General features: G+C 45.1%; 1 protein-coding gene and 1 pseudogene across 1 annotated transcript in view; one reads left to right on the top strand and one right to left on the bottom strand.

The window, feature by feature from the left end:
* The window catches only part of LOC147710084 (E3 ubiquitin-protein ligase TRIM39-like), a 249858-nt gene that overhangs the window by 192939 nt on the left and 29914 nt on the right, over positions 1-27005 (top strand). The gene's annotated exons all lie outside the window — the stretch shown is intronic.
* LOC147710086 (uncharacterized) lies at positions 22620-24314 on the bottom strand (annotated as a pseudogene).

Here is a 27005-nt window from a genome sequence, read left to right as displayed (position 1 = left end):
CACAGGAGGAAGGTCCTTCTCCCACCTGGCCGCCAAGACTTGGAACTCCCTTCCGACCCACCTCCGCCTGACCCAGGACCACCTCGCCTTCAGGAAGCAGCTCAAGACCTGGCTGTTCGAGCAGTAGCGGACCCCCTACCCCCAGCGCCTTGAGACCCTCCGGGTGAGTAGTGCGCTATATAAATGCTTTGATTGATTGATTGATTGATCTTGACAGTTATTTGTGTCTGTGGGCCAGATCAACCATTTTTTCCAATCAGGATTAGTTCTGTTTTGGTTTAAAATATGGGATACGTCTATTTAAACATCTGTAGTGCTATTACTGTCAGGTGTTGGTTTTGGAATAGACGGTTTGTTCAAATCTTTAATTTTGGCTAGGCCAAGACAGGTTGTCTTTTGAATTGTATCATTCAAAAATATAATTTGTTCTGGGATCATGCAGGTTCTAAATAATGATTCTATACCTTGCACTTGCCAGTTTTTTGTACCCCAGATTGTTTTCGTTTCAATATTATTGTTCCAGAAATCAAAACCGAATGTTTTCATTTTTTCAAAAAATGTCTCTGAATAGATTAATTTTGTGTTTGTAAGCATGGTTTTCATTCCTGTCTTATTTAACAATTTGAAATAAAATGTTTCTGCATCACTTAAACCCTGAGAAGTATGTGAATTTTTCATAAAATGTTTTTGAATTGCCTTTTGGTGGAGTTGCACAATGTTCCCATTGGTTATAATTTAAAACATTTCTAGGTTGAGCAGATTTATGCAGATAATGGTGACCATAGTGGTTATAACAATACATCTGGGGCCAGATGTAGGTCGCCAATTACCGGCCGGTAACGGACGATTTCGGCCGTTACCGACCGGTAATTGGTTTTCGAGATGTAGGGGGCCATTTTTACAGATTCGGTAAATTTATCGAATCAGTAAATTTACAGAATCTGTAAAATACCGAATCGGTATTTTTACCGATTCGGTAACGGCCAGATGTAGGTGGGACTCTTCAGAGTCCCTATGGCCTTACAGAATCGGTATTTTACCACCCAATCCAATTGGGTATTTTACCACCCAATCCAATTGGATTCCAGGTGTGCATGCACATGTGTGCATGCACACCTAGCCATGTGACAGACAGACATGCCCTTAGGGCATGTCTGTGTGCCACATGGCAAACATGCCCGTCTTTGGGGTGCTAGAGGGTGTCAAAGTGACACCCCCTGCACCCTTGCTAAAATCGGTATTTACCGATTCTGTAATTACAGAATCGGTATTGCCCATTGATTCCTATGGGCTGCAAGGCCCATAGGAATCAATGGGCAATACCGATTCGGTATTTACAGAATCCGTAAATACCGAATCTTAACGATTTGGTATTTACCGAATCTGAAATACCTACATCTCCCCCCTCTATTTTACCACTTCTTAAATACCGAATCGGTATGATTCGGTATTTAAGAAGTGGTAAAATAAAATTACCTACATCTGGCCCTTAGTCATAATTAGATGAACCTTGCAAATAATCATGTTCTGTAAATTTAGCTGACATCACTAGATCTGACATCATATCATTAATACTTTCAAAGTCCCAATCATCAGCGAATGTGCTTGGTTTTACAAAGTCACTTAATGAAATCTTAAATTGATGAGGATACTTCAGGAGCTCGACCGGGCCATAGATTTCGTAATCAGTTTTGTCCCATGCTACCCCACCGGGTATAGGATTGGCTGTGAAGTTTACTGAAGAAAGTTCTCTTTTCTCGATGTGTGAAGACTTGTGTGGTTTCAGGACCAAGTTGATTTTCCGACTTGCTGTGTCCATTGTAACATATTTTCCCTCAATGAAATGTCCCAAGCATAGTACCATGATGAGCCAAAGTATGAGGATAAATACACCTTGTGCCACCCAAAATTCAATCCATGGAGAAATCAGATAGGTTTCTTGTAGTTGATGAAAGAGTTCTTTTGCTTTGTCTTTAAAAGTTTTTGTTGTTGTTGGCTGTTCTTCAGGTTCACTTGGATCCTCAGAAAAGTCATCGAAGTTGATGAAGTAGCCTGATGCTGTTCTGTCAATTATTTCAATTGCTTCTGGATGAACTCCATCCACTCAGGTTCCCCCACAGACCCATGCCCTCACCACATCTTCAACAAAGCAGACTCCATCATAGCACCACACCTCCGAGACGTCATCAACTGCTCCCTCAACTCCGCCACCTTCCCGGAAAGCTGGAAACACGCCGAACTCAGCGCCCTTCTAAAAAAAAACACAGCGGACCCCACCGACCTCAAAAACTACCGTCCCATCTCACTCCTTCCATTCCCGGCCAAAGTCATCGAGAAAGCAATCAACAACCAGCTCACCGCCTTCCTCGAAACCAACAATTCCCTCGACTCCTCACAGTCCGGATTCCGAGCCAAACACAGCACGGAGACCGCACTCATCGCAGCAACAGACGACATTCGAACTCTACTGGACAATGGAGACACAGTCGCCCTCATCCTCCTTGACCTCTCCGCAGCCTTCAACACAGTCTGTCATAGTACCCTGTTACATCGCCTTAGAAACATCGGAATCCAAGGAAAAGCTCTAGAATGGATCACCTCGTTCCTCGCCGGAAGAACTCAGAGAGTCCGCCTCCCACCGTTCAAGTCAGAGGCCTCTGAAGTCATCTGTGGCGTGCCACAAGGATCCTCACTCAGCCCCACCCTCTTCAACGTATACATGAGCCCCCTCGCGACCATCGCACGACAACACAACCTCAACATCATCTCCTACGCTGACGACACTCAACTGATCCTCTCACTCACCAATGACCCTAACACCGCCAAAACCAACCTGCATCAAGGAATGAAAGAAGTAGCAGAGTGGATGAAGCTCAGCAGTCCTTATCTTAGGTACCTCCCCCTCCGCATGGGACGACTCTTGGTGGCCAGCGGCCCTTGGAAAAGCACCCATCCCAACGGACCACGCACGGAACCTGGGCGTCATCCTAGACTCCTCACTCTCGATGACCAGACAAGTCAACGCCGTTTCATCATCCTGCTTCAACATTCTTCGCATGCTCAAAAAAACATTTCGCTGGATCCCCACCGAAACTAGAAAAATGGTCACCCACGCACTGGTTACAAGCCGCCTTAACTACGGAAACACCCTATACGCCGGTACCACCGCAAAACTTCAGAAAAACTCCAACGCATCCAGAACGCATCAGCCAGACTCATACTAGACATCCCGCGTAAAAGATCACATTTCTAATCACCTGAAAGACCTCCATTGGCTCCCTATTAATAAGAGGATAACATTCCGCCTCCTCACCCACGCACACAAAGCACTTTACGAACTCGGACCCGAATGCCTCAACACGCGAGTCTCCTTCTACACCCCCTCCCGCCAGCTACGCTCTTCCAACCAAGCCCTTGCTGCTGTTCCACGCATCATCAAAACCACCATGGGAGGAAGATCCTTCTCCTACTTGGCGGCTAAATCCTGGAATTCACTCCCCATTCACCTCCGCCTCACTCAAAACCACCTAGCATTCAGAAAGCAACTCAAAACCTGGATATTCGACAAGTAATTCCCCTCCTTCCTCAAGCGCCTTGAGACCCTCTGGGTATGTAGAGCGCTATACAAATTACTTGACTTGACTTGTTTCATTAGCATAGTCAGTGGTTACATCATTGTAGATTGGTGTTTCTTGATGTAAGATTTTGATTAGGGTTTCAAGAGGTTTAAGTTCCATGGCTTTGTTGCATAGTCCTTGTTGATTCACTGTAGGTTTATCAAATGTGATTAGTCTCTCAGTTTGAACCTCTGTATTTGTAGCAAACTTTGGTGTTCTACTACTTCTTGGGAGTCCACTTGGCCTACTACTTGATATCGGCCACATGATTGTGGTTTAACCAGGTCGATGGATACAATTCGGTTCTCCTTTTTACCAGCAAGGGGTGGTAATACTACCGATCTTGTCCCGTTGATAGACAAGACAGGTACTGCTTTTCTGTAAGAAGGCCCAAATTCCTTCTTTACCGCGATCTTCTCTCTGACCAGATCCCCGATTTTTGGAATCCAGACAGGCCTTGCTGGGACAGGTGGTTTCTCTTCAGTGGTTGTAGGCTGTTGTTTCAACTTTATGTTGCTCAGTTCTTTTCTTTTTTCGTTTAAGTCCTGTAAAATAGCCAAACGATCTTTGATATCAAAGCATTTTTCTTTAACCACTGAAGTTTGACTATCGAGGTCCTGGATTAACATTCTAGTCCCAAACAATAGTTCGTACGGACTGAGACCTCTCAGAGAATTTCTTGGCAGATTATTTAGACTACGTTGGACACTTATTAAATGTTTGACCCATCCACCTCCCGAACCTAATACCTTTGCCGTTATAGATTGCTCTATGCCTTGGTTTTTTCTTTACACCATCCCGTTTCCCTCAGGAAGGAAGTGAGAAGAGTCCCGCAATGCAATTCCCATGCTGGCCATCCCCCCCCCTATAAGCTCGAGAGCTGAAGGCAAGACATTGGTCAGAACGTAGCATGTTCCTAGCGTATATGCCATTATAGACTCGCAAATCTTTTATAACAGTTCTGGCGTCAGCCGAGTGCTGGGGTCTACATTATAAGTGAAAAATAGTCTCTATATGTTAATATGACGCATTATTCATACTGGGTTTTATTTCATTTTTTATTGTTTAATCCAATCTGGAGCGAAACGCCATGGTAATATACCGTCTCGGTCACCACTGCGATCTCTGTTGCAGTCTGGGCAGTTTTTTACAAATATGTGATGTTCCAGGCTCATTCCTGGCCACCAGTATATTGATAGTAATTCTTCCAGAGAATCTTTAAGCCTAAGGTGTCTAAGACCCTCACCCATATGTGCGTCTGATATTAACAAGACTCTCCTGTTCGTGTTTGGAATTACTCTATCCCCCACTCCAGGGATTTCAGCAAAAGGAACGGAGTTTGCATCGATTATGTATGTATAATTGAGTGGATAGTTGATGGGTAGCGCTGAGCAGTCGCCTTTTGATGACGTTTTTACCGCTAGCATTGTTTCACCGTCAATGTATTTTTCTGAACGCTTTTTTGTAGCTAAGGAAGCCGATTTAGTTGCTTCCGCTGTGGCTGTCTCAGCCAATAAATTCCTTGCAACGTGAACGCCATCAGGCTGATGACTCAGTGAGTGTTTCACGTGAGTCTTTGGTAGTTCTTTCTGTAAAAGAACTACTTGTTCCCAAAGCGATTTTTGCTTGATTGTGGCACCTGTGTCATCTTTGTAACCGTTTTCAATCCATTTCTGTAAATCGTTATTGTATGATTTGACGCAGTAATACGAATCGCACACTATTAGTGTCGGGAATTCGCGATCGGCATTATCTAGCGCCATTTTTAACGCTATTATTTCAGTTTGTTGTTCTGAATTATTTTCCACTGAGTGTGTTTTTGTGAACAGAGGTCTCAATTTACCTCCGCGAAACACGTCCTTCACAATCTCGCATGTTGCGTTGTACGCTTGCTCTCCCCAAACTGAGGGTTGCGCATGTCCGTCTGTATATATTACACAGGCGTATTGTCATATGGGCAGAATGTCGAATGGCAGAGGGTACTCTCTTTCATATTCTAGATTTTTTTATTTTTTTCATGTTCGGGCCAAAGTAGTAATTTACTTTGTCTGTAGCAAGGGAATTTTCCCATTGTATCCATTTTGGATTTAATGCCACGGTAGTTAGATTACACGGGCTTGTTAATGCCTCAAAGGCTGATTCTGCTGTTATAACAGTAATCCTTCTGCCTGGGCTCTTTCCTTTGCTATAGCTGTTTGGACCGCATGTACAAGGTTTTCCTTTATACTGAATGTTTTCTCAGCTTCTGTGTACAAATGAGATTTGTATGCTATTGGTACCGTTTCTCCCTCATTAGAGGTTAGGTATGTGAATCCGCATCTTCCTGGGATGACTCGGATTACAAGGTTGCATGTGTTATCGCGCGTTTGCAATTTTGTTTTAACTAACATGTCTGTTTGTAAAGATCTCAATTTCTGTGTGTTTTTGAGTCCAATTGATTCTTTTAAAATCTGGTCTTATTAAGTCATAGAGAGGTTTAACCCTCTCTGCATAATTTAGAATGTAAGTTCTTCCGAAATTCAGGAAACCTAGAATTGATTGTAGGTTTTTCAGCGTTCTTGGTGCTTGGATTACAGCACATTTCTCTAGGAAATTGTCTGCCAGGCTTTTGCCTTCACTTGATAATTCATATCCTAAAAACAGGACAGTTAGATGGGCAATTCTTGACTTTTTGAAGTTGAATTTGTAACCCTCTGCTGCGAACCCAAGTATTATGGTGTTCGCTCTTTTCAAGTGAGTATCCAAGTCATCATCTGTTAGATAGATGTCATCGACGTAAGATAATGCCTCATCATCATATATTTGTAGTAACTCTGTTACTCTCGCTGAGAATAATCCTGGGCTGTTCTTGAACCCCTGTGGCAAACAACTGAAATTTTCTGCGAGCCATTTATTGAGAAAGCGGTCAAATATCTGCTTTCAAGTGCTATATTTTGACAAAAGAATCCATTAGAAATGTCTAATGTTGTTTTGTATTTTTTGCGCACTATGCTATTCATTAGTGCTGCACTGTGTGAGTTTTGTACTGCAAAAGTTTTGCAAGATGAGTTTAGGTGTCTGTAGTCCAAAACTAGACGATATGAGTCATCTGGTTTGGAGACAGGAAACAAAGGATTATTCATTTGTGAGGTGCAAGTTTCAATCACCCCTTGGTATTCAAGTTGATCTATGATCTCCCTGACCTGTTTTTTAGCTTCTTGCTTAATTGGGTACTGCCTCTGTGCAGTTGGTTGTGATTTTAACTGGATTTTGTGAGGAGAAGAATCCTCATCCCATCCTACATGATTTTTATATAATGCAGGAGCTTGGGCTACTGCCCACTTTCTTGCAAGTGTATATTTTTTATGTATTGGAATGTGATTTGAGAAGGCAGGCATAATCATTTCTTCGCCATGAGGGCACTCCCTGACAAATTCCGGTGGCCAGTCTTTTTCAGCTAGAAGGATGTCATAGCCTTTGGAGAGATTATCCCAAAATAGACCCCTTATTTTCCTAGTCTTATCTCCCTCTATACGCAATGTTATTTCATATATTTTATGAGGTTTGCTAACTCTGGTATCTGCAGTTTCCACCTGAATGTATTAATTCGTGTCCACTGTCTCCAGATGATTCATCAGGATCTTGCGAGCTTTGCTCACTTCTGCTGCGCTGTCTAGCATTGTCTGAGCCCACTCTCCGTTTTTCAGCTGTGTCCTCAGTATCCTCGGCATGTTTGATTACTTTGATACTGGCTACCTTCTTCTTTGGAAATTGTAACTTTTTATTTTGATGAGCAGGTTCCTTGTCTTTGGACTTGACGTGCTCTTCCCTGTGTTTTGACCGTCCTCTTCTTTCCGATTTCTGCGAGGAAGTCTGAAAAGATCGAGAGGGACGTGTATCAATATCTTGATATCTATCAGGTTTCTTTAAATTTTCCCTATTTCTAAGGTTGTATCTTTTCTCAGAGGGCTCCCTCTGGGGAGACTTGTGTCCTTGGTCCGGAGATTTTTCTCTCCGTCGAGGAGACCTTCCTCTGGACTGGAATCTTTTTTCTTTGGGAGTGGATTGTTTATTTCCATCCCAGCTCTTTTTTGGAGTGTTTAGATTATTTTTAATAAATACCTTTTCAGGATTTTCAGTTAGTTGGGGTTTCACTGGTTTCCCACCCAAACTATCTCTTCCTAGTTCTTCATAGGATTTTTCTATGATTCTGGCAAGTTCAAATGGTTGGTCTGCTATATCTGTTTCTTTCAGTCTCTGGCGGATATTTATATCCTCAGTTGCAAATTGAACCAAGTCTCTATATGCCTGTGTTAATTCTTATATTTTAACTAAGAGTTCTTCGCTTGACATTCTATTAATGTCAGGATTTGATGTGTAGCTGGCTAGTACCGGCCATGTTGCTCCTGGTCTACCTAGTGGACCGAGCCTGGTGATGTGATCATTATGTTTTAGGGCGCCTTTAAACCAGAGCAGGTGCTCTTGGTATTTTAATGGTATTTCCACCTCCTCGAAAGGAGTGTACTCATCCGGAGGTTCCTCTATTTTGTAATAGTGGAATTCCTTTGTTACAACGTTTGCTGCTGGAAAGTTTATCCATGAATAGAATACCTCTGTCTGCCGATATTCATGTGCCTCAATTACGAATATGACTGTACCACCTCTTGATGTCAGTCCATTTTCTATTAGCTTAAGAGTTATAGTTTTTCTTATGCTGACCGGGATCAGTATTGCACCCGGGTCAGTTTGCAGGAGACTTGTGTCGTCTGCTAGGAGTTGAGCTGCTATTCTAGCTGCCTCCCTTTCTCCCTCGCTGTCTGACATTTTACTGACAGCAAGGTTTTTTGTTTTTGTTGCAGATCAGGTTTCCAGGGAAACAAAGATTAGGTGCACAATATTTTTGGAACAGTGTATCCTTCAACGTTGAATAAACCAAAAACTATACATCGAAATCTCTTTCCACTAAGTTCCGGCGCATTTTAACCTTTGACCCACTCCAGACGTCTTTGGAGTATTTACCGGAGAAAGGGTCTGTGTGAAAAAGCACGACTGAGTTACTCTAATGCCTTGCGTTAGATTTATCGCCTTACCAAACCGTTGGGCGCCATGTAGTGTAGTTCCTATTATCCCAATAGGCTCTGCGCATTGGAATAATATCTTCAATAGTATAGACGTAGGACAGAGGTTAACTAGGTCTTCTATTGACGATATTAGACTTAAGTTTTGTGTGCCAGCTAGCTCAGAGTTCACTAGAAACTTTCTTGAATAGGCGAGGAGGAGTTTAACCTCCCTGGATAGACAAGAAGGGATTTAGTTTCTGACAACCATAGAACATGACAACTTTGCTCTCCCTGATCAAGAGTATATCTCTAGAGTCGTGTGAAAACAAAAGACAACTATTTTACTCAGTCAGTATGTTAATAATTATTTTCACCAGATTGTAGAGAAAGAAGAGATGGGCGTGTTCAATAAAAGGTGTTATTTATTGATCAGTCTCTTTTCTCGTACAAGAGAAATGAATCGCTACAATTGCAATACTTATAGTTAAGTAAAGTGCATACAGTAAAAGCAGGATTATAAAATAATACTGTAAAAGCATTAATATGGTTTCTTAGCCATATGATACTTTAAAATGGATAAAAGATGTACATACATATATACATTGACTAATCATACTCAACTGGTGCTTCTAACTACGCCTACCCCGGTGTACCTGACCTAAGCCTAATACATGGGAGGGAGTAAGTAAGTAGCAGTTTAAGTTAAGTTTGTTTGCCAAGAGTCTGACTCAAGAATTCTCTGTAAGGGGTTAGTCAGTTCAGTACCTGGGATTTAGAAGGCAGGAGGGCTGGTATCTCTGTCTCAGGACTCGGTATCCCAGTTACCCGCGAGGGCAAGCTGGAAACGCTGGAGGCTGGATTTCTCGGCAAGAGAAAAGACAGCGTCTTCCTCAGAGCGTCAAAAGGGAGGGGCAGCGTCCGTGGGCTCCTGCATCAGCTGGGCTCTCCGGCAAGTATCGCTGCTCCAAGCTCATCACCACCACCGTGTCTTTGCTTAGGGCAGCGTTGGTATATTTATACCTGAAAGGTGCCGGGTTTGACGTAAGGATGGACATAAGACGTCAATAGGAGATGTCATTAAGAACTGGTCGTTCTTATATTCTTTACAGGAGTTCTCGAACGAAATCAAAACAATAGCAGCGGGGATTTCCCAGGTTTGCTGGAGGCTTGGTTTGTTTAGAGAACTCGGTGTGCTTTCTAGGGGGCTGGAGGAATAGTGCTTGCTCAATGTGACAGCATGCGCTATGACTTAATCTGAAAACGGGTTTCTGTGCCGTTGTATGGATATTAGTGAATTATAACCTGGACAAGGGTCAGAAATAGGAGTATCGATACAGGTACCTAGATAAACACACTACAGGGTGTCCGTACAATAGCTCGAAGGGGCTGAAACCCAGGGATTTTTGCGGGACTTCCCGGTAGGCGAAGAGGAGGCAGGGCAGCAGCACGTCCCACTGGCATCGCAGGGGCTCCTCCAGGCCCATGATCATCCCCATAAGAGTTCTGTTGAAGCGTTCTACCAACCCGTTCCCTTTGGGGTGGTAGGGGGTCGTAAATTTATAAGTTACCCCGCACTGTTGCCACAGGGACTTCATGTAACGGGAAATAAAGTTCGTACCCCGGTCACTTACGACCTCTTGAGGGAAGCCCACCCTGGAGAAGATCCCCATCAGCGCCCGGCCTACCACGGGGGCTGTCACAGTCCGGAGAGGGATGGCTTCGGGATAGCGGGTGGCATGGTCCACTAGGACGAGAATGAACCGGTGTCCTTGGGAGGTGCGAGGTTTCAGGGGCCCCACAATGTCGATTCCCACCGGCTCGAAGGGGGTGTTGATGACGGGAAAGGGCTGGAGGGGGGCCTTGTGCTTCCCTCCACTCTTCCCACTGGCTTGGCAGGTGGGGCAAGTCCGGCTCACATCGTTCTTCATTTTTGGCCAGTAGAAATGGGTCACCAGTCGGCTGTATGTCTTGTCCTGCCCCAGGTGCCCAGCGAGAGGTACATCGTGTGCCAGGTTCAGGAGGAAGTCTCTGAATCGAAGGGGCACGACCAGCACCTAGCCGGCCCCTAGTTCGGCAATCTTCTGCTCACTGTAGAGAAGTTCATGGTCCCAATAGACCCAGTGGGACACCGATTGGTCTCCGGCGGCTTGAGTGACGGCTTGCTGTCGTATTCCCTCGAGGGAGGGACAGGTTTTCTGCTCCTGTCGGAACTGTTCTTGGGTAGGGCCACCTTCTTGGCGCCATTGGGCCAGTTCCGGGAGGTTGCCGAGTTCAGCGATTTCTCCCCCGGGGTGCCCCAGGGGCTCGGGCTCTGGCTCGGCGTCCTCGGCTACGGCGGGCGGCGGAGGCGCGGGCCATTCTGGTTCCTCCGTCGGGGTGCCCTCCGTCGGGGCGGAGGTTCGGGCGGACATGGAGCGGGTGGTCGCACAGACCCACTCGGGAAGGCCTAGCATCCCCAGATGCTCTCTCCGCTCGACGTCAGCCCAGGGGGAACTTTCGAGGTCGTTCCCGAGGAGGTAGTCCACGGGGACATCATCTCGGACAGTCGCTTTCAGTAGGCCCGACACCCCTCCCCACTCGAAGGGAATACGGGCCATTTGGCATAGGTCCTCAGAGTTGTCGGCTGACCGTACTGGGCACAACACATTGGGTAGGATTTGGTAAGGGGTCACCAAGTGGCCTCGGACGGCCGTCATGCTGGCTCCGGTGTCGCAGAGGGCTTCCGCCCGGTGTCCATTAATGGTGACCCATTGGCGGTACTTTTGCGTGTTGCCCGTTATCGGGGCCTGGAGAATCATGTCCCTCTCTCCTAGGCACACTAGGGACATGGCAGCGGTCTCCCACTCGGTCTCGTCGTGGTCGTAGGTCTCTTCTTCGCCTCTCTCTTCTCCCAGTGCGGCAGCAGCGATCTGGCGGTTTGGAGGGCCGGTGGAGCCGGGTCGTTTGTTCATTGGACAGAGGGGATCATTAGCATAGTGACCAGGTCGCTGGCATCTGTGACAGGTAACGTTTGGGCGGGGCCCCCTTCCGGCCAGGGGCGGTGAAGTGGGGGTCGGGGGCAGCCCCGCAGGGAAGTCCCTGGTCCTGTTCTGACCTCCTCTGCCGCCTCGCGGCCGGTGGTTCCCCGGGGGACCTCAACCGTAGTCTCCCATCGGACTCCGGCGGACCCGGGTGCCCACCCATCGGTCGGCCTCGACGGCGAGTTTCCGTGGCTCAGTCAGTTTGCTGTTGAGGAGATTTTGTCGGAGTTCGATAAAGCAGTTGTTGGAGAGGTGTTCCCATACAATGAGGTTGAACAGCTGCTCGTAGGTGGTGACCTGGCTGCCTTTGATCCACCCCTCTAGGGCTCTACTATAGAAGTTCACGTACTCCACCCATGTAGTACCAGGGAGTTTTTTACAGTCTCGTAATCGCTGCCGGTACATCTCAGGGGTGAGCCCGTAGCGCGTAAGGAGGGCGGCTTTCATATGTTCATAAGAGGTTATCTCTGCATCAGGGAGTTCTAGCAGGGTGTCTCTCCCTTCGTTGATGAACTTCCCCCATAAGCCGGCACCCCAGTCTTTTTGTGGTACTCGATGCGAGGCCATGGCTACCTCGTAGGCCTTAAACCATTGTTGGATGTCGTCGTTTTTGTAATATTCTTTGACGACATCTTTGGGAATGTGGACCTTCGTGTCTGCAGGGGGAGGTGGGCCCCGGTTCTCGGAGGCACTGTCCTCCCCATTTTTTGCCTTGATTTCGAGTTCTTTCAAGCCACGCTCGTGCTCGAACGTGAGCCTCTTCTCCTCTAAGTCTCTCTGCCTTTGTTTCTCCTCTAGGTCTCCTTGCAGCCGTAGTTGCTCAAGGGCTATCTTTTTTTCGGCCAGCTGTAGTTCTCCGTCCAGACGGAGTCTGGCGAGCTCCAATTCGTGGAGCCGGCTTCTTTCTCGCTCTCGGGCGTCTTCTGGGGAGAGGCCCGTGTCTCAGTTGGCATTTCTTTCCTCCGCTGCGGCTGCGAGGTTTTCTCGGTGCACATCTCGGACTGTGTTTTCTTCGCCCTGGGGTGGCGTCGCTCCGGCCTCTACCCATGCTTGTAGGGCCAGCTTGAGATCTTCCTTGGTGCTTAGTCCAGTGGTAGCGATGCCCAGGTCTTTGCAGAATTGTTTCAACTCTTTATGATTATAGTCCTCTTATCGTTCCTTCTGGAACTCCATGGTCGGTCCGGTTTCTTTGGTCGTCATGGTGGCGGTGTGTTTCTGGCAGTAGTGGGTGAGTCACTCTCTGTACGATTTGTGTCGGCTCGGATCGCACCGCCTGCCACCAATGTTAGAAAGGCGGTTCCTGGGGGGGGCAGAAGATGTCTGACTGACCACGCCGAGTCCCGCCTCTCCGTATGGAGTTGGCCGAGCCCTGTCGAGAGGCCTCCTGGGTGAGGCTCCTCTCCTAGAATCGTACCAACAGAGCAATCACACCACTACAAAGGGACACCACACAAGAGGATAACTCCTTAGAATCTTTATCAGTAATAACTGGGAGAGGTGTGGCGCCGCGGCCAGGGTGACTGACGCTGGAATCTGGGGACCACGGTTCGATCCCCGGCTCCGGCGGCAGGTTAGCCCAGCACCATGTGACTCTGGCAATAGCTCGCTTAATCTTACCGACGGCCCCCAGCGCCTAGAGACCCTTACGGGTGATTGTGCGCTTTACAAATGTGGACTTTATAACGATTGGTTCTCTCAGGATCGAGGGATCCTCAAAAGTCTTGGTAGGAGGGAAAATGGGTAGCGGGACAGTCTTAGGACCAGCAAGGTCAGGCCGCGGCAGCGCCAGCAGGACTCCAAAGGTGGTTTCAGCGGGGTTGGGCCGCGGCAGCACCAGCAGGACTCCAAGATGGTTTCAGTGAGGTTGGGCCGCGGCAGCGCCAGCAGGACTTCAAGATGGTTTCAGCGAGATTGGGCCGCGGCAGCGCCAGTAGGACTCCAAGAGGGTTTCAGCGAGATTGGGCCGCGGCAGCGCCAGCAGGCTCCGAAGATGGTTTCAGGGTTCAAAGCAGCGAGTTCTTCTCCGGGTCAGCCGCGACAGCGTCAGCAGGGCTCTCGACTCCAGGATACAACTGCCGACCCATTCCAGAGCTGCCCCAGATATAGGTCTGGAGTCCTTTGATGTCCGGACCCTCGTGCCTGGGTGGTCGGAGGGGCCGGGATGAGAGCGTCCAGACACCCAGCAGGGGGGTGGAGCCAGCGCCCAGGGAGTCCGGAGGGCAATCGAAACCAGGCGTCCGGGGACGGCTGGAGGGCCATCGAAACTCCCCTCCTCCTTGATCCGTCAAGTGGCCGCTTTACCACCTGGTCGGATCTTGGTGCCTCGATGTTGGGGCTTCGCTGGGGTCGTGGCCGGAGATGGGCCGAGGCCACGTGGTCAGGACGTGGAGGGTCCAAGCAGGGTCTGGACCAGCAGAGTGGGGCGAGCAGTGGCCGCCGGTTTCTTGAGGGGGAGAGCCGGGGGTCGCCAGGAGTGGCGGCTCTCGTTGAGGGTTGGAGAGGTAGCTTTGTCGTGGAGGACAGGGGTCACTGCTGTCCCGGGCCCGCCATGCGGGGAGGAGCGGGACCAACACCCTCCAAATCCAACTCCATCCTCCCAACTCCACCCTCCAACTCCACCCTCCAACTCCAACTCCACCCTCCAAATCAAAATCCAACTCCACCCACCAACTCCAACTCCACCCTTCAAATCAAAATCCAACTCCACCCACCAACTCCACCCACCAACTCCACCCACCAACTCCACCCACCAACTCCACCCACCAACTCCACCCTCCAACTCAGTGTTTGTAATATTAATACATGTAAGTCACATAAATACAACACATATTGCATTACAAATGCTATAGGTGTCACATTTGCAAAAGTTATAACCATTAGCATTGTAAATGACAAAGCAATTATTTTCACTATTTTCCACAACAACACATAAACAAAATTGGTATTTTACAATAGCAATAACTCAAACTTTCCAAATGAGAAGCATATTGCATTGCATTTTAACACCCTGTTAACTTCAGCTGATCTGATGCTCTCTTTCACCACACCTCCTTCTCTAACTCCCTATTCTATTCTCTTCTCCTGTGCTGATCTGGTGCTCTCTTCCACCCCACCTCCTTCTTTAACTCCCTGTTCGCTTCTGCTGTGCTGATCTGTTCCTCTCTTCCAACAAACTCCTTCTCTAACTCCCTGTTCTCTTCTCTTTTCCCGTGCAAAGCTGTTGATCTTTTCCACCGCCTCTTTCACTAACTCCCTGTTCTCTTCTCCTGTGCCGATCTGCTGCTCTCTTCCACCCACCTACTTTTCTAACTCCCTGTTCACTTCTCTAGAGCTGATCTGCAGCTATCTTCAACCCGCCTCTTTCTCTACCTTCCTGTTCTCTTCTCCCATCTTGTTCTGCTGCTCTCATCCACCCACCTCATTCTGTAACTGTCTGTTCACTTCTGCTGATCTTCTGCTCTCTTCCACCCACCTCCTTCACTAACTCTCTGTTCTCTTTTGCTGTGCTGATCTGCTGCTCTCTTCCACCCCACCTCCTTCTTTAACTCCATGTTCTCTTCGCCTGTGCTAATATGCTGCTCTCTTCCACCCACCTCCTGCTGTAACTCTGTCTCTTATGCTGATCTGCTGATCTCTTCCACATCGCATCCTTCTCTAACTCACTGTTCTCTTCTCCTGTGCTAATCTGCTGCTCTCTTCCACCCCACCTCCTTCTTTAACTCCCTGTTCTCTTCTGCTTTGCTGATTTGCTCCTCTCTTCCACCCACCTCCTTCTCTAACTCCCTGTTCTCTTCTTTTCTCCCGTACTGATCTGCTGCTCTCTTCCACTCTGCCTCATTCTCTAACTCACTGTTCTCTTCTCCTGTGCTAAACTGCTGTTCTTTTCCACCCGCATCCTTTTTACCTTCCTGTTCTCTTATCCTGTGCTGATCTGCTGCTCTCTTCCACCCGCCTACTTCTTTAACTCCATGTTCTCTTCTGCTGTGATGTTATGCTCCTCTCTTCCACCCACCTCCTTCTCCAACTCCCTAGTCTCTTCTCCCAAGCTGAACTGATGCTCTCTTCCAAATGCCTTCTTCTCGAGCTCCCAGTTCTCTTCTCTTCTCCTGTGCTAATCTGCTGCTATCTTATACCGCCTCCTTCTGTAACTCCCTGTTCTCTTCTGCTGTGCTGATCTGCTGCTCTCTTCCACCCCACCTCCTTCATTAACTCCCTAGCCTCTTCTCTTCTCCTGTGCTGATCTGCTGCTCTCGTCCACCCCAAATCCTTCTTTGAATCCCGGTTGGCTTCTCTTCTCCTGTGCTGATCTGCTCCTCTTCCACCCAACCTCCTCCTTTAACTCCCTGTTTTTTTTTCCTGTGCTGATCTGCTGTTCCTTTCCACAACCTCCTCTAACTCCCTGTTCTCTTCTCACATGTGGATCTGCTGCTCTCTTCCTCCTGCATCATTCACTAACTCCCTATTCTCTTCTCCTGTGATAATCTTTAAGCTATCTTCCATCTGCCTACTTCTCTAACTCCCTTTTCTCTTCTCCTGTGCTAAACTGCTGTTCTTTCACCCGCCTCCTTCTGTTTTTTTCTCCTGTGCTGATCTGCTGTTCTCTTTCACCAGCCTCCTTCTCTAACTCCCTTTTCTCTTCTCTCGTGCTGATCTGCTGTTCTCTTTCACCTCACCTCCTTCTCTAACTCCCTGTTCTGTTCTCCCATCCTGATCTGCTGCTCTCTTCCACCCGCCCCATCTCCAAAACCCTGTTCTCTTCTCCTGTGCTGATCTGCTGCTCTCTTCCACCCCGCCTCCTTATTTAACTCCCATTTCTCTTCTCCTGTGCTGATCTACTGCTCTCTTCCACCTGCCTCCTTCTCTAACTCCCTGTTCTCTTCTCCTCTACTGATCTGGTGTTTTTCTACACCGCCTGCTTCTGCAACTCCCAGTTCTCTTCTCCTGTGCTGTTCTGCTGCTCTCTTCCACCCGCCTCCTTCTTTAACTCCCTGTTCTCTTCTCCTGTGCTGATCTGCTGTTCTCTTTCACCCGCCTCCTTCTCTAACTCCCTTTTCTCTTCTCCTGTGCTAAACTGCTGTTCTCTTTCACCCCACCCCCTTATCTAACTCACTGTTACTTCCTTACTTAACTCCCTGTTCTCTTCTCCTGTGCTAATCTGCTTTCTTCTCCTGTGCTAATCTGCTGTTCACTTCCACCCGCTTCCTTACTTAACTCCCTGTTCTCTTCTCATGTGCTGATCTGCTACTCTCTTCTGCCCACCTCCTTATTTAACTCCATGTTCTCTTCTCATGTGCTGGTCTGCTGCTCTCTTCCACCCCGCCTCCTTCTTTAACTCCATGTTCTCTTCTCCTGTGCTGGTCTGCTGCTCTCTTCCACCCCGCCTCCTTCTTTAACTCCATGTTTTCTTCTCCTGTGCTGATCTGCCGCTCTCTAAAACCCACCTCCTTCTTTAACTCCATGTTCTCTTCACCTGAGCTGATATGCTGCTCTCAAACATCCCGCCTCCTTCTTTAACTCTGTTCTTTTTCTCCTGTGCTAATCTGCTGTTCTCTTCCACCCGCCTCCTTCTTTAACTCCCTGTTCTGTTCTCCAATCCTTATCTGCTGCTCTCTTCCACCCGCCCCTTATCCAAAACCCTGTTCTCTTCTCCTGTGCTGATCTGCTGTTCCCTTCCACTGCCTACTTCTCTAACTCCGTTCTCTTCTCTTCTCCTGTGCTGATCTCCTGATCTCTTCCAACCGCCTCCTTCTTTAACTCCCTGTCCTCTTATAATATGCTGATCTGCTGCTCTCTTCCACATACATCCTTCTGTAACCGCACACTCGCATACATACAACCATGCATGCACACACATACAACACACATGCAACCACACACACACAACCACACACCTATCGCCCTCACTCTATCGCCCTCACTCTATCGCCCTCACTCTATCGCCCTCACTCTATCGCCCTCACTCTATCGCCCTCACTCTATCGCCCTCACTCTATCGCCCTCACTCTATCTATCGCCCTCACTCTATCTATCGCCCTCACTCTATCTATCGCCCTCACTCTATCTATCGCCCTCACTCTATCTATCGCCCTCACTCTATCTATCGCCCTCACTCTATCTATCGCCCTCACTCTATCTATCGCCCTCACTCTATCTATCGCCCTCACTCTATCTATCGCCCTCACTCTATCTATCGCCCTCACTCTATCTATCGCCCTCACTCTATCTATCGCCCTCACTCTATCTATCGCCCTCACTCTATCCATCTATCGCCCTCACTCTATCCATCTATCGCCCTCACTCTATCCATCTATCGCCCTCACTCTATCCATCTATCGCCCTCACTCCATCTATCGCCCTCACTCCATCTATCGCCCTCACTCCATCTATCGCCCTCACTCTATCCATCTATCGCCCTCACTCTATCCATCTATCGCCCTCACTCTATCCATCTATCGCCCTCACTCTATCTATCTATCGCCCTCACTCTATCTATCTATTGCCCTCACTCTATCTATCACACAACAACCGCAACACTCAGGGGCACCACAGCATCACTCAGGGGCACCACAACATCACTATGCGCTACCACAGCATCAATATGTGCAAACATTCAACAACAACTGGTTCAAATATGTTCTCTCAATGTTTCAAGCTTTATTACAAATGTCACAAAAAAAGTTGATATTTCACTTCTGTTCTTATATTTTAGTCACGATAAAATACACTGAACATAATCTTCACAAAAGTTATTTACAAAAGTTTAAGCTATTGCCATTCTAAATTACAATAACTTTTATTTAAGTATTAATAATTTTTTTAAAAACATTGTTTTTGTAAAATCAATACTTCTAAGTCACGTAAATACAAAACATGTTGCATTAAAAATGCTATAGGTGCCACTTTGTCAAAAAATAAAAGTATTAGCATTGTAAATGACAAAGCTATTAATTTCTTAATTTTCAAAAATAACACAAATAACAAATTTGTCATGTACAGGACAAATAACTCAAACTTTCCTAATGCAAGACCTATTGCATTGCAAATGCTTGTTCCTCTTGAAGTCACTGTGGTCTCTTCCACCCATCAATTCGATCCTTTATCAGCTTAAATATTCCCACAGTCCATTTTATTGCTCTCATCTGATCGGCTCCTGTCCATCTCTCCTTCTCCTTCGTTTCTCTCTCACAGAACCATTTTTCTCCCTCTACCAGATCCTTTCTACAACTTGTCGTCCATTTTATCACGTTAGGCCCGTCTCTTCCTTTCTTAAACTCTCTTCCTGATACTTGTTTTACAGTTAGCGCTTTGGCTGGAGCCGAGAGCTGCTCTCTCTCTCTCTCTCACTCTCTATCTCCCTCCCTCCGAGCAGGGAGAGAGAAAAGAAAGATGGGGGCTGCAGGAGGAGGAAGTGCTGCATGGCAGCCACAGAAAGAGCCCCCGCTCCCTGAAAACAGCACCACATACCCCCCTGTCCCTCCCGAAAATCGCCCATCTGCAACACCAAAAGCGACCTAAAGGACATTTTCACCAAAAACCCTGGTCATAGCGTGGAAAAATACAACTCCGCCACACTGATTCCATCAAGCTCAGAGAGGGGAAAAAACATGTTTTGGAGATTTTCTTGCTCAACTAGCATTCTTCGCAAATTTGCTGCGAAGTAAACAACACCGGGGGGAAGAATACCGAGAGTGGGGTGATAATTGCCAACGCAGATAGAACACACCAAGAGCTGCGTGGTCTGTGGCTCTGTGTATGTGTGTGTGTGGCTCTGTGTATGTGTGTGTGTAGCTCTGTGTGTGTGTGGCTCTCTGTGTGTGTGTGTGTGTGTGTGTGCAAACGCAATAGGTCTTGCATTTGCGAGAGATTAAGCTATTGGCATTGTAAATCACAATGCTATTTATTTCTCTGTTTTCAAAACCAACACATCAATAAAAAGTTTGTCATTTACAATGCCGCAAGACCGTTGCATTGTAAATGCTTGTTTCTAAATGGTGTAAATCCATTCACTAGCTGCTGAGAAAATAAAAGAGTAAAAGTTTTGATATATAGAGGCACGGTGATTCCGCAGACCCTCCCGTCCAGAAGCTTTATTCTAATTGGCTGTCGACACTCCAAACCAGGAAGTGTTGGCAGCCATCTTGTGACTCGATAGAACCGAGTCACAAGAAAACAGGGAAGCAAAGGTGAGAAAGAAGAAAAGGGGGCAGGTTAGAATCACCCTGACCACCTAGGCCTGCAGCTCACGGGGTCCCACAAGGACCCCCAGGACCATAAAAAAGCATTTTTCTTTTTATTTCGGCAAGATTTGCGCTGGGTCTGCAAATCTCGGCAATTTTTTTTTTTAAATGAAGAGCGGGCTCCCGTGCTTCATTTAATTGAGCCCCTGTTCTTATTTTTTAATATCATCATTATTATTACTGTAGTTGTTGTTGTTATTGTTGTCGTCAGTTGTGGTGTTGTTGTTATCGTCGGTTGTGGTGTTGTTGTTATTGCATTCTACCAGCTCAGATCCTCACACACAAGGCCACCTACACATTTCCATCCAGGTGAATACTAGAGTAGCGTGTTACCCCTTCTCGAAAATCTTCGGAGCGTTGTCAAGCTTATGAAGCGCTAAACAGATGTAAACATAGCAACAATACACAGATCATGTTATCGCTACTGTTACTATCTGCAGCACAGAACTGTCTCTTGGCGCTGTGTTTCACGCTGGCGCGTGCACTTCACGTCACTTTCACTTGATGGTGAGCTGTCGTGACTTCCTGCTTCTGTACAGGACACATGCGCCTGGGGTGCCTTAACATGTGTAACAAGATTGAGGGTCCCTTTCTTCTTGTACTCAGGGGGAGTCCGTGTTCCGGACAGCCAAACTAATTATTTTAATGCCTATGCACCTCCCTCATGACCCCTCCATACTCAGCCAACTCTAGTGCCTCTATCTGCTCTCCATGAGCTCTGAAAGCCACACGGTGCAGTCCAACCTCTCCTGCCTGATCTTACTATTCCTGACTGCTCCCAGACAGTTTGCAGCGCTTATGCCTGCTCCCTGTAAACTCTCTGCTCTTAGGATCACTCCCTTCCATGCCTGCTTGCTTCCAGCTTGCCCGCAGCACCCCTGCCTGCCCCCTGTGAACAGCCTGCACTAAAACAGTCTCCTCATACCATACCTGCCTGATTCCAGCATCCCCACAGCACCCGAGCCTGCTACCTGTGAACAGCCTACATAAGAATAAACTCCTCCTTGCTTGCCTGCTTCCAGCTACACCGCATGACCCCTGCCTGCTCTCTGTGAACAGCCGGCACGAGAAAAGTCTCATCCATACCTGCCTGCGTCCAGCCTCCCCGCACTGTCGGTGCCTGCTCCCTGTGAACACCATGTACTCAGGGTCACTTCCTTCCAGACCTGCCTGTTTCTAGCATCTGTTAACGCGGGATTTCTGGTCTATAGTTATAGATCTAGATCCCTACTCAGGTCGACTGAACCGTTGGTACCTGTCATTGAGTAAAAGGCAATCCACTACTAGGTTAGTCAGTTAATGACTTACACCACTCTAAAGAACCACTGAGCTTAAGAAAAGTTTATTACAAAGCCAAACTTAACTGGAGATACAAACATCTCAAAATAAGATTCAAAAGGTATACGGGTATCAATACAAACATACATTTTCTGAATGCTCTTAGTCGGCAGAAGAATATCACCGAAACAAATTCAAGAATTACCAAAGTTGCAAGGATAGACAAAAGCTGTAGCTTATGAGTCATTTACAGAAAGGAAAAGTTCAGATTAGACTGTCCCTACACTAGACTAAATGACATCCCTACTTAGCAAGATCTTAACCTACAAAGGTGTCAGCAGTGGTGACTTCCAAAGAAGATCACACACTTCCCTTAGTCTTTGTTGCAAAACGATGTCTCGCAGTTCCCTATCTGCCTACCCATCCGCTCTCTTAGGTTCTTCAGATCATCTGCCTTAACTCCACCCAGGGGTGCTGTCCCTAATACAAAATCACATTTCCAATAGAAACGCCCCTCGAGACGCCCCTCACGTGGTGTTGGTTCTGGCGGCAATTTCCATGCTGGTACTCCTCTAGGCCATCGTTAGCGTTGACCTTGCTTCCCAGGCTCCTCTCCGGCAAGACGGTACCCCCAGGAAATTCCTGAAGACTCCTCCAGGCCTGTACCAGGCTCTCTTGAACAAAAGTCTATTCATCACTTTCCTGATTAAACCCCCTCGCACCTGCAAAAGACACTTTCTCTGTGGGCCCCAAATTCCGGCCTCCACCATATCTTGAAGTCGTAAACCATTCGAACAGGCTCTGCAGTTTGTGTCTAACACGACCTTTCTCTAACGAGCACATGCAGATCAAAAGAAATGACTTTGTCTATTCAGGCCTATTAGAATTACATGAAACAAGCCTATGCACTCTGTAAAACATTACATTTCTTTGTTAAACAGTATTCTAACTTACTACACACACGGATTATCTGGAAACACTTCTATAAAATATATATTTCAGTTCCATGATCAATACTACTTTGAATTACAATAACATTGAAATGCACTATCTCACAGGAAAGTGTAACAGCATCTTGTACTCTATGTGAACTGCCATGTGGCCTACACATTTCTACGTTTAGCAGAATTACATTTTACCCTTCCACAGCCACATAACGTAGGATTCCAACATCATCTTAGTATTTCTACACAATCCTACATTAGTTTCTCACACAGATATATGCATTCTACATTTAGTTAAACACTCTTATGTATTTTCACTCTATTAAATCGACACTCTTATATAATGTTTACTAGACTAATATGACGTGCTTGTAAATATGGTGCACTTCTACAGTTTTTCTTAAATTGCGCTCTCTCAATCCCCCCTTTGATGACTTTCAGTAGTCATCACCCTCAAAACACCATCCCTGAGGTATGGTCTGAGTCAAACTGAAGTCGTTTCAGTACCCCCTCGTTTCATTGTCTCTAGAGCCTTTAGACTCCTGTACTGATTATCCTGCATCGCAGTCAATCTCCTCTCTTGCCTTTTCATGGTTCTTTGCAACCTGTTAGATCTATACCATTGATACAGTCGCACCAATCCCCACAAAGTGATTATACAAATCACTATTATGATAATAGGTTTCAGTATGTACCAGATGATATTCTTTCCTAGGTTGGCAAACCAACCTCCAACTTTACCCATTCCTTGACCTACTTTTTCCCACACTGTTACCTTTGTCAAATCCTCTATCTCATGATGTATTTCAGTAATGTTTCGAATATACTTTTCTAAAGGTTTTGAATTGTCTGGAATGTAAGTGCAACATTCCTGGACCTTCAAAGCCTTACAGACTCCTCCCTCTTTGGCTAACAGAACATCTAGAGCAAGTCGGTTCTGAAGAACCATTGCCCTTATCGATTGCATTTCTCCCTCCACCAGCATTAGTGATCTAGCAGTACTGGCGGATAGTCTATCTACAACTGTAGCCAACCTTCTTATCTTAACATCATTTAGTGCTATCCCTAAAATAGGAAACATAGCACCAAATACGTCTCCAACTACCTCCTCAGTGCTGACATCTCTTCTTTCTCTAGCTTGTTTTCCTCCCTCTATGATTTCCAAATCCTTAGCATGGTATATTTTGGGAAAGACAATTGCCAAATAACATGATCCATACCAATTATCTGGTAGTTTCACGTATGCATTTCTTCCGCAGACAAAATATACATTTGGGATCACCTGCATTTCCTTCAAGAAATCTTTCAAATAGTACTCTAATTGGAAAGCATGTTCACAACTTACTTTTCCCACAAACACATTCTCATAATAGGTCTCACTTCTATGTATGCACAGTTTCCCCTTTTTCTCTCGATCTAGAGCTATTGGACCATTGCTACCCTTTCTTTGGTGTGCCCTTTCTTCCTCGGTCCAATCTGTTTTCCATTGACCTGAAGATTTTAAAATCTTCTGTCTCCTGTATCAATCATCCACCTGCCCTACAAACTTTTTCTCAATTTCTGACACTTTACAAGTCAAATTATTTCTTCGGGCATGTGAAGTATCTAAAGTTTTCCATGGAAGGAAAAATTTCTGTAATCTGTCCTCACTCTTATAATAATCCCATTTATTTAAATGTTTGTAGTTCGGCACTTCTGGTAACACTGCATCAAAGTTCGAAAAATAGTATTCGAACCCATCCCGTTCATAAAATATGCTCAGCAACAAACTACATGTGATTCCATAAGTCAATGGAAGATGATGGTATCTGATACCTTCGTCTACAGAGGCTGGCAATTTCATGCACACGTAACAATTTTTGGCCTCCATAGCATCAACCTATTCGTATAGCAATTTAGCATATGCATTTGATTTGAAGTTCCCCTGTGATTCATCTACATGTAACCTACGAGTCTCTGCTGCTAGTAAAGCTTTATCTTTCCCTGTATTGTCCCCCTCTTTACCAGCAATAGTAGGTTTCTGTATCGATATAATCTTTGGTTTTGTTGTTGCTTTCTCTTCGTTTTCATGTCCCACTACATATGATATAGTAACTACTAAAGCTATTAGAAAAATCACTCCCACTAAAAGTGTGCCTATTATACATTTGGCCCTGCGGTTCGGGTTGCCAACCTCCATGATCTCAATCAGTGTAGTTCGGGTTTCCTTTCACAGCACAATGTCTCTTTTCGAACCACAACTAGAAGCTGATAATCCCTTCCGCAAGATCAGTCTTTATGTTCCATAGCAGCAGACAACCCTAGCCCTTCTCCGTCCACTAAATGGAAGTCCCTAAATCTCTTCTTCCACTCGGCGCTAGGTTATCTCTCAATTGGTTTATTTACAAAGTCTTTCACAAAGTCTTTAGCAATCTGGAATTATGCGTGTTCCAACGACTCTCATCACACATTCTAATATTTCCAAATGAAGAAGGAGCTCCTCGAGTATTAGACTCCTTGAACAACAAACCGGAAATTCTACTTTGTTTAAAACCAAGTCTCTTATTCCACTCAGGAGAGGAGGATAGATATTGAGTGTCAGCAACCCTTCGACCTCCACTCCTGGTATCAGCAACCCTATTTCCACTGTTATGATGGGGTCAGTACTGGTCAGGGTCACTCCCCTCACCCTCCCCGTTCTGCGTGCTTCGGACATCTGTAGCGAGGTAGGTCCACTCAGGAGTAGCGTATCTTCTGCAAGGCACTCGCACCCTCCTTGATCGTCTGGGACCTTCCTGTTCCTGTCCTTGTGCACTTTCTTCCGGATCCGAGCCTTCAGATACAGGGGCAAGAGTTTTCTCTGGAGCTGGCTTCAAGCTTGGCCTCTTCCTTCTTTCAGTTGGCCAACTAGCTTCTCCACGCCTCTCTCTCCTATATCTTGTCCTCACACTCGGTTCTTGATCACTCTGGGCTTGATCTAAGTCTGAGCCGTATTCACAGCAACTTTCTCCTTCTGTGGCAACTTCAGTTTCACTGCCGTCCTGTCCTTCTTCTTCTCGTTCTGTAGCGCTCCCAACTTCTTCCGACACCCCCACAGCTTGACTGATCCCCTCTAGTGGTTCACCATCCACAGCTGGATTTTCATCTGCGAGAGGAGCTGTTTCTTCCAGGGGTGCTGGAACTCTTCGAGTATGGGAAGCGTGGATCCAATTAGGCAGCCCCCCACACTTCACTGTGGTATTCGTCGTCAGTATGATCTGGTATGGCCCCTTCCAGCGCACGTCTAAGCAGTTCTTCTGGACGCGCTTCTTCACCAATACCCAGTCACCTGGGCACAAGTCGTGACATAGGTCTCTGGAAGATGGAACTTCAGCAGCCTGCACCTGAAGGGACACAGAATGAATGGCGTCAGACAGTCCCTTGCAGTAATCCAGGATCAAGTCATCTGTAATGTTCAACAAAGCAGTAGTTGGGACTGATGGAAGTCTCATTGCCCTCCCCATAAGGATCTCATGTGGAGAAAGGGGTATCCACCTGTTACAACGCATTTTTTACAATGCATCTTTTACAACGCAGGTACTGTTACAACGCATACATTTACAACTTATACTGTTACAACGCAGGTACAGTTACAACGCAGGTACTTTTACAACGCATATATTTATATATGTATATGTATGTATTTAAATATAATTTTTATATATATTTTATTTAAAAATAGGTATTAAAATAATTTAATTTGTTTTGGTATTATTAATTTATATGTTCATTGAAATTTAATATTGTATAGTATAAATATAGGAATGTATATTTAATAATTGTAAAATAATGTATTAATCAATAGAAAAGTATTTTTGTAAATAATTATATATAGATAATTATATATCTATTTTAGTAAAAATTTGGGTATTAAAAATTTAATAATTATAAGATATATATTTTAATATAGTATTTATTTTATTGATTATTTTAGGAATTTGTTTATTACATTTATTTTGGTATTAATAATTTATATGTTCATTGAAATTTAATATTGTATAGTATAAATATAGGAATGTATATTTAATAATTGTTAAATAATGTATTAAACAAATGAAAAGTGTTTTTTTAATTAATTATATATCTATTTTAGTATACATTTGGGTATTAAAAATTTAATTATTATAAGATATATATTTTATTTTAGTATTTGTTTTATTGATTACTTTAGTATTTTGTTTATTATTATTTTTGGTATTTAAGTATTAATTAATATTTATATATTAATAATAATAAATGGTTTAAATATATTTGAAAAATATTTAAATAATATTACTTTTGTTTTATTTTGAATTTTATAAATTATTATATATGAATATATGTTTATTTTCTTTTATTTATTACATTAAAAATATATTGGAAAAAGGTAACGTTATAATATAGTTTAAATAAATTTAAATAAAATGTTTTCTACATTTAGACTTTATTAAGTATAATGTTTTTAAAAGAATTTAATTTATAATTGATTTTGTTTGTGATATACTGATATTAATTTTTCCGTTCCCACGCTTTACCATTGTTTTCTATGGATACATTTGTCCTTCATTTATTTTCATCATACATCTAGATATGTAGAGCGGTTCGGAATTAAAGCAAAGGAAACGAAAGGAAAGAGGATGAAAAAAGCGGAACAGAAAGAAGAAAACAGGTATAGTAAGGAAGTATATATTTTACATTATATTATAAAAGATAGGATACATTATATGAAATAAATAAAAACAAAGAGATGTTTTTGAAAGTAAAAATAAGTTTTTATTACATATAAAATATATTCAAAAATTCTTCAGTTTTTTTTACATTTTATGTATATTTTTGAAAATTTTAACATATACATGTAATCATATATAAAAAT

Source organism: Lissotriton vulgaris, chromosome 5 (assembly GCF_964263255.1).
Source record: "Lissotriton vulgaris chromosome 5, aLisVul1.2, whole genome shotgun sequence".
Classification (NCBI taxonomy): domain Eukaryota; kingdom Metazoa; phylum Chordata; class Amphibia; order Caudata; family Salamandridae; genus Lissotriton; species Lissotriton vulgaris.
Note: the sequence above shows the minus strand (reverse complement) of the source record. Positions and strands in the feature narration are given on the sequence as shown.